Source organism: Felis catus, chromosome D3 (assembly GCF_018350175.1).
Source record: "Felis catus isolate Fca126 chromosome D3, F.catus_Fca126_mat1.0, whole genome shotgun sequence".
Taxonomy (NCBI): domain Eukaryota; kingdom Metazoa; phylum Chordata; class Mammalia; order Carnivora; family Felidae; genus Felis; species Felis catus.
This window is the reverse complement of record NC_058379.1, coordinates 81,176,642-81,183,487: the sequence shown is the minus strand read 5'-3', so window position 1 is coordinate 81,183,487 and position 6,846 is coordinate 81,176,642.

The following is a 6,846-nucleotide window of genomic DNA, read 5'->3' as shown; positions in this document are numbered from 1 at the left end:
TTGGATTATTCTCAGCATTGGTCTTGGGTAAAGGGTGTGAAGATTCATCGTTGTTGCCAAGAAACAAATCTTAGAAGGACAGTTTAGCTATTGCCTCTCACCCGCATGTCTGCCTAAGGAAGCAGCTCAGTGATGTACCTTCTAAGGGCATGGTCAAGTGTGTACCAATCTCAATACTCACACTTTGCTTTTTGTTTTTTGTTTTGTTTTGTTTTGTTTTGTTTTTTTCCTGAACACAACTCTTCAAGCAAATTCAAAGCAGTATTTAATTAACTTTGCTTTCTAATTGTCACTGAGAAACATGCCAGTTGAGTAAGGTTTGGAAAGAAAAAGTACTTGGTTGTGGAGTTGACCTTGGATGCCAAGAAAGTGAAGGTCTTAGGTTTTTTTTTAGATGTTATGAAATCTTTGAGTCGGCAATAATGCTCCATTTTTGAACCTCCCTATCAGTATATGTCTTCTAATTCCTTTCTCTGTGACCCTAGACTCCGTTGTATGGCCCAGCTACCTCTGCAAGCCCTCCACATTTTCCTAAAGCATTTCCTCTATCAGGCACTTTCACAGGGAGGCCTGGCTTTCCCCTGGGGACCACACATCCCACAATCTTCCCTGGGACAAACACTCATATCTTGGGATCAGGAAGCAAAGTCCTCATTCCTAGTCTCTCTCCTACCTTTGCTCCTTCCAAGCCTTTCTTCCTTCAACACCTTCAGTGTTCCCTTTAGAGATTTACCCTGTCTCGCTGTGCCCTTCCCGAACCATAGCTACCCCCACCACCCCTGCTAGGCATGGTCTTCTTGTTCGCTCTAACCCCACTGCCCCTCTGTACATCTTCATAGTCCATGCCAGGGGCAGCTCGCACATTCCTGACATCTTCCCTCTCCTCTTGTGGTCCACACACATGGTCACACTTTAGGTGTCATCACCACCAGGAACTGCTCCTGCTGGAAATTACTGGACACCGAAATTCTTCCCTCTGGCTATGGAGTCTTATCCCTGTTCCTCCTAAACCTAATTTTCAATGTCACAACCTCCAATCATTGCACCCCTCCCTAACCTTCTATTTCATCAGCCTCTCCCTCCCTGTATCAAAACTGTCCCAAAGGTAGAAAATACATTGACAATTAGAAGAGTAGTTCAAATGTTTCTGGGTGAGGAGACGAAAATAATTAAGCCCTGGAACCAGAGTGCTAGAGGGTTCCCATCTATCCCAAGTTTGGACACAACCTCTACATCCGTGCATCAGTCTGTGACTGACGCTGGCATGTAACACTTCTTCTCCAAGACTATAATGTAATGGATGCCACTGGGTCCCAACCAGATCCCTTTTGCCAGCCAGTGCTCCTGTCACCTGGCCGCCATTTTGTCTGACAGTTCAGTGGGGAACCATGCAGCACCCCACCTCCAGCCAGCGCACACCTCAGGTGTGACACACTGGCATAAGATACAAAAAGACAGGACATGAATTTCGTGGTGTAATTTTTCCTCCAGAACTTCTGCCATAGGATCAGAGTGAATCTAATCTCTAGCTGAGACTACATGACTGGTGAACAGGTTTCCATTCCCTGTCCTTCCTCTCTCAAGGAGAGGAAACCCTCTCCTCTCCTCCCCATCCAAAAAATTCCCCAAACAAGAACCCCTGTCTGTAGCACTGCTTCTGGGGAAGCTGACCAAGACCAGCTGTCTTCATATCTCACCCAAGATCTCTCATTGATTTTGCTTTCTAAACAGTCCTTGGCAATTCTTGGAAATACTCTCCTTTAGATTAACTTTTCCATCAGTTTACCAAGGCCAATGAAAATTCCCCTGGGTATTTAGATTGGAACCTTTAGAATTGACACATTCATTGGGGGAAATTGTCATCTTCACATTAGGAACCAGAAACATGTTTATCTTACATGGCCCTCAGTAGAGATTATAGATAGAAAGAAATGGAGAAATAATGAAATAGAAAACCAGTTTTATCTTTGTGATCAAAAATAAAACAAGTATGCCACTATCACTGCTTCCATTCAAAATTAAACCAGGGCTTGGAGGGAAAGAACAAAAAAAATAAATAAATAAACAATAACAACAACAAAAAAAAACCAGAATTCAGCAAATGTGATATGGCAATTGAATAATTAATTAAGTTTCAAGACCCAAAATTAAATAAAATTATCATTCACACAGGAATTGACACATGTTATAAGAATTTAAAAGTGAGTTTAGTAAAATTACTGAATGTAAGGTCTCTATAAAAAATCAAATATTGTTTATACACTAGCAACACAATGAAATGCAAAAAAATGAAAAAATTTTTAAGTATATGATTTGATAGAGTACCCCAAACCATCACATACCTACTAAAAATGAAAGATGTGTAAGCCTCCACATAGAAAAGATCAAACATAATACAGGAAAATTAGGAAGACCTAAATAGATGGAGGAATGCTTTATTTATGGTTTAGAAGACTCAATATTGCCAAGATGTCAACTCTCTCAAAATTGATCATTGCAAACTTGGTTGAAATCCCAGGAGGTTTTTTTTGTTGTTGCTTTTCAAAAATTTGAGAAGCTGATTCAGAGCTCTGAGAATAACCAAAACACTCTTGGAGAAGGAGGAGGAGGAGGAGGTAAGACCTGTTCTATCAGGTAGCAAGACTTGTTAATAAAGTGTGGCAAAGGATAGGGCAAAAGAAAGGCCTAGAAAGGTGTCTGTGCATATCTGCACACTAGATTTTTTTTTTAAGTATTACTGCAGAGCAGTGGGGGAAAAGTGATATTTTCCATAAACTATGCTGAGACAGTTGGATATCCATTGGGAAAAAATAAATCTTGACTACTGCCTCATACCACATGCAAAACATCAACCCTAAATGACCTGCAGAGCTAAATGAAACAGAACAAAAACATTAACATTAATAGTAAAGATTAATAAATTGGACTACACAAAAGGTAAAAAGTTTCATTAATCAAAATGCATTATTAAAGTTGAACATACACATATCCCATGGCCCAGCATTTCCACCTCAGATATACACCCAACAGAAATGTGTGCTCATGGACACCGAAAGACACGTCCAAGGGTAGAACATAGAAATAAATTATGGTGTAGTCACACAATAAAATACTATACAGCCATAACGAGAAATGAGCTAAAGCTAGAGTCAACAAAATGGGTGGGCATCAAAAACAATACTGAAGAAAAGGAGCCAAATATGAAAGAATAGAACTGTGGGGTTCTATTTATAAGAAGAAGTTCAAAAGCAGGCAAAACTAAACTACAATGCTTCCGGTTGGCATACCGGTTATATTTTGAAGAGGATGAGGAAAGTAAAAATCGGAAAACGATGCAAGGGAGGCCTTGAAGTAATGATGATGTTATACTTTTTTTTACCTGGATGGTGGTGGCATAGATGTTCACTGTTTGCCAATTCATTGAACTGTATGTTTATATATTTTTAATATTTCCATATTTGTGTTACTCGTCACACAAAACACATTTCTTTTTAGACTTATTCAGGTATTTTATAGTTTTGATATTCTTGTGAACAGAGTCTTTGGTTTTTCCATTCATTCATTTATTCAACAAGTACTATTTGAGCATTTTCTCCAATGTCAGATAACTGGTTTAAGTACCAAGGAACAGCAATGAATAAGTTGTAAAACATCCCTTCTCTTGTCAGATTTATATTCTACAAGAAAATATCAAGTAGAACTAAGTGCTATGAAGTTTTAAAGAATGTTGAACTTGCAAATAGTTATTACTGCTGTAAAAACAACTTTTTAAAAAAAATTTGGATAGCTAGCCAACTACCTTGAAGAACTTTCTTCTTTGCTAAACTGTCAGCTAACTCATTTGGATTTTTTAGAAAGATGATCATAAAATCTCTGCATAATGACTTGATCTCTCTTTACCAATATTTATTCTTCTGGGGGAACTGTTGCCCCCGTTTAATGGAAGGCACTTAATTTCAAATATCTGTGCACCTAGATCAACAAGCATAGCAATAAGCCACCATTTGTTTTGTAAGCTGCACTTAACTATGCCAACAGAATCGGGCATTCTTGATCCAAGACACATTGCCTTCCTATAGTAACCTGTCATTTTTAGCCCAAAATTCCTATACATTTCAGTATGAACAGAAAAAGTTGCCCAACAAATGTGCAAAACTACCATAATAGTGAAAATCAAAACTTTTCAGTTAATGAAAACAATCCCCAAGAAATCAACCATGAGCCAAAAAAAAAACAAAACAAAAACCAAAACCAAAAGCTGCTGCATACTACCTAATGAATTAAATACCATTTGAAAAGCAATTGTGAACAGGAAGAATGCTTCAAATCATAATTTCAAATCAGAATGGAAATGAACAACAACAAAAAGAAATACGTGTCATGATTATCTTTGTTCCTGTTACTGATATAGGCTTTGATTAATTTTTTCATCTGATTGTTGCTATCCTCACTTTCCTTCTTTTAATGTTTCTCTGGTATTTCCTCTTATCTGTCATTACTCTAATCTTCCTATTGTTATTACTGTGTCCTAGTAATAGTCTATAAATAAACCTTTCTCTTTTTAATGCAGTCTGTCTTGTAACTGTGCAATTTAACTTATCCACATTTCTAGGACCTAGTCTTTTTTTTTATGTTTATTTTTGAGAGAGAGAGAGAGAGAGAGAGAGAGAGAGAGAGAGACAGCACAAGTGAAGGAGGGGCAGAGAGAGAGGGAGACATAGAATCCGAAGCAGGCTCCAGGCTCTGAGCTGTCAGCACAGACCCCAACGCAGGGTTCGAACTCAGGAACCTCAAGATCATTCTAGGACCTAGTCTTATTTGGACTTATTTACCACCTTGTTTTACATGTTGTATACACTATGCTTTCTTGTTTCTTTTTTCTTCTTCATCACATTTTTTTGAATTGATCAAGTACTTTTCATTCTTTTTTCTCCTAATGTTTCAGCAAGTATGTATCCTATCTCAGTTCTTCAACTGGTCAACCTTTGGTTTAACACACATATTAGGGGCTCCTGGGTGGCCTCAGTCAGTTAACCAAATCCAACTTCAGCTCAGGTCATGATCTCATGGTTTGTGAGTTCGGGCCTCGTGTCAGGCTCTATGCTGACAGCTCAGAGCCTGAAGCCAGCTTCAGATTCTGTGTCTTCCTTTCTCTGTCCCGCCCCACTCACACTCTGTCTGTCTCTCCCTCAAAAATAAACAAGCATTAAAAAAAATTTTTTTAACACAAATGTTAAACATAATGTCTAAAGTGAATCCCTCTTCACTCCTCAACCCTACCACCTCCCACTTCTCATGTTGAGATCGTCTGAATCTTCATTTTTTTAATAATTAATTCTAATTTAAGCTTTAATCCCATTTGACTCTTGTTTTTTTTTTTTTTCTTTTTTGGCATCACGGCTATTCATAGCTCACAATTTCTTCTCTGATTCATCTTTAAAAATTTTTTTGCAGTAGAACTTCTAAACATTCCATAGCTTACAGACAGTCTGTACAAGTCCCTGCTCATGCATTTTGCTGTCCCCCTTTACTAACAGTTTGTATGGTACACACTCTAATTGCATTTCCTTTTTCTCAGAATTTCAAAGTATTGCCCTGTGTCGTCTTGCAGGGCCCACGAACAACCTAAACTCTATCTGACTCTCATTCTGTTTTATGAATTCTATTTCTTTTGACTCACAAATCTTTGAGAATACTCCTTCTTTCCCTGATCTTCCATAATTTTGCCACGGTGTGAAGTGTAGTTTTCAATGGGCCCTTCCAATCTGTGTGAATTTGTTTCAATTTTGTATATTTTCTTGTCCTATATCTTGGAGTACTTCCTCCCCTCAGCTCTCTTTGTCCCTGAAATGCTCACCAATGAATGTTGGAGCTTCTTCAACTACAGTATTTTAAATGTACTTTCTTTCTCTTTATCCTTCTATTCTACATGTTGTAGAATTTCACGGCTCAGTCTTCCAGCTGACTCATTGGCTGTGTTCATTCTGCTATTCAGTCAGCTTACTGACCTCTTGTAATAATTAAGTTTATTTCCAGGAGCTTTAAATAAAATCTTAACTTCCTATTTTTATTTTATATTTCTTAATGTATTTTATTTGATCTATTAACTCTATCAAAGTTGATTTCTGAATTCTTTCATGTGGTTATTTCCTTCACACATTTGGTAATCTATGTCATATGCTTATCTCTGTATTTGAGATTCCTCATTAGACTGTGGATGCTCTTTTGTGGTTACCACCTCCTGCTTTAGCAACTTAGGAGTGAGAGACTCTGCATGTGCTTCCTGGCAAGGCTGCTAGCAGCTTATACCCCATGAGTGGGAACTTGGCCATCTTGGTGACAGTGGCAGTTACCTGGGGACATGACTCTGCCCCTGTGTCTCAAGTGGACCCACTTACAGCTGGGGGCAAAGACCTCTGCCACTCAATGCCTGGCACAGGGCTGGGCCAGGAAGATGCACACCTGCCCAAATCCTCCTACTGAATTACTCAAACTTGCCACCATGATGGTGGCCCACCTGGTACTTCCCCTGGCCTCTGAATTCTCCACCTCGAGGCTCAAAGAACATTGAAACCCAAAACTTCCTCTCAAGTAAGTCCTTGACCATCAAAGTTCATGCTTGCAAAATAAAAAATTGGAAGTAAATGACGTCTTGTATTCTTTATTTCTATTTGAAAGGATATATTGGGCAGTGGTTACAAATCCACGTTATAACATCCAGCCAGACTGCCTGGTTCAAAATCCTAGTTCAACCATTTGCAACCTGGGTGACTTTGTAAGTTACTCTCTCTGTGCCTCAGTTTCCTCACCTGTTAGCTATGGACACTAATAATAACCTGCCTCTGA